Below are 2,313 nucleotides of genomic sequence, written 5' to 3' on the forward strand. Positions count from 1 at the left end.
CCCTTCCAACCCTAGAAACTATGAAACTATGAAACCCCTATTCTGCCCGAGAACAAACTTAAATCCACATCTCTGCTACCAAATGAATGCCTCTCATTACTAGGTTAGTGGGTATGCTGGGATAGATCTCTCTCAACCTCTCCTATGGGCTCTGTTCCACCTTATATGCTTAATTTATATGCTAATTATATGCTTCATTTGAGTCAGTATCTCTGGCTTATAGGCCAGTAGTTAAGGGCAGTCACTGGAGAAGTAGGCTCATCCCCCTCCACAGACAAATATTTAATTATTTACAAAAAAAATAGAATAGCTTTAGCAGGAAAGAGACCCACCCCAGAATACTCAAGAGCATGGTGGTTCAGGCACTGAGCATCAAGCCTCCTACAGATCAGACACTTGAACTTAAGTCTTCCATATCCAAGCAAAGCACCCTAATCTTCGCTGGCTTTTTCTTTGTGTGTTCCCATTGCCTGTTTGAGAAGGTTACTTTGGCTAAAACAACAGCTTTGAGCAGGAGGTGGCACCAGGCTTTCCCATGTCCAGAGGCTGAAACCTAGATGCTTATGGGGTTTTGTAGCTGCTGCTCAGTTGCTTCGAGCATGTCTGTTGGGTCTAAAGGGTGGCCCTACATGGTCTTAGCATCTTTAAAGATACAGCACCAGGTAACAATAGCACTTAAAACAGCTGCAATTGTTAAAGGCAGAGTATGTCAGCAGGCTCTCTGAAGAGCTTGCACTCTGACTGCTAGCATATACTAAAACTGGGTCACCTCATATTAACAGGCCTTGTTATGCACACTGGCTAGATTAAGTTAGCACTGGCACAGTAGCACATGCTACGTTCACTGCTTTTTCTTTCTGCCTTGATGCCTTCCCTAATCTATTAAGATTGGTTGTGAGTTTTTCAGGACTAGGGAGGTCTCTTACCTTGTGGTTGCATAACACTTTGCACAGCGGGATCCTCGTCCCCATTGGGTCTTCTAGATGCTGTTGCACTAGAAATACTAAGTAGCATTAATCTTGTCTTCTCCTGTATAACCATGCACAACCAGAATCAATCAAAGCTTCGACATTAATATATTATTTTGAGACCCTTCAGTGAAAGACAATACACAAGAACAAAGAACTATTGCCTATGTTTTGGTGGCTTCTGCTGTTAACAGAGCTCTGTGCAATTCTTTTCAGGCTTGACATAGGTGATAGTTTCATGATGCAGCCTGATGCAATATTCCAGTGGCCTATAGACAAAGATTTAAAAGTGGAACCCAAGACAAACAATCTGACAGAAGATAAAATATTGCACAGATGCATGCAATGTACACAGGCCTCTGTTTCAGATACACCAAACATGTAAATGTGCCTTTCACATTCTTTATGTAAACCAAAAACAGTAACCCAGAGATCTTCTAAAGATCCAAGATGAGAATCACTTTATCCTTGAGCACAATAGCACTTCCTAAGAGGAGGGTAACACTTACAAGACAAGACAGGATTTTCTTGGGGACTGATTTAGATAAGGGGTGGCCAATCTGCAACACGCATACCGAAAGGGGCATGGGCAGCCTGTGTGTGTGTGGCATGCAGCAGACTGGGGAGGGAGCAGGCAGCACAGGGGCATGTAGGGCAGGGAACAAAACAAAACAGCAAATTGAGCAGGGGAAGGGACTTGGAGTGGCACTTGGGGAGGGCTCAGGGCTTAATCTGTGGTATGCATTGGTCTAGATCAGGGATGCTTAACCGCTGGCGTGTGGGCCAAATGTGGCTCATGTAGCCTTGGAATCTGGCCTGCGGGGCTCCCCCCGGGTTGGAAATTTGGCAGCAGGGGAGCAGTAGCAGTATTGCCACCTCTCCACACTGTCAAATCCCAAGCCCCACAGCTGGGCCTTCACCCTTCCCCTGGATGGCCAAATTGGAGTCAGGTTGTGCCCCCTTCCCTCCACACAGCCAGGTTGGGGCTGGGCTGCACCCCCTTCTCCCCATGAGGCTGGGCCATGCTTCTTTCCTCCCGTGGGGCCAGGCCAGGAGCACTCCCATGACCTGGCTGGATTGGGGCCGGGTGGCTCCCCTCCTCCCTCTGCACAGCTCGATGGGGCCCTGCAGGATCTGGCCCATGGAGGGATTGGGCCATCCAGCCGGTGGGCCAAAAAGTTGAGCACCACTGGTTTAGACCATACAACAACACCCCCAGGAACTAATCTCACCTGTTTCTGCTCCAGCGGATACCAAATTTTGTTCTGCCTTCTCTCACATAGACTCAGAGCAGGCAGTACACTGAAACAACCCCCGCAACTAAAGCCCTAGCAAAACGACAGGA

This window comes from Gavialis gangeticus, unplaced genomic scaffold, assembly GCF_001723915.1.
Source record: "Gavialis gangeticus isolate Ggan-Ray unplaced genomic scaffold, GavGan_comp1, whole genome shotgun sequence".
In the NCBI taxonomy this organism is placed as follows: domain Eukaryota; kingdom Metazoa; phylum Chordata; order Crocodylia; family Gavialidae; genus Gavialis; species Gavialis gangeticus.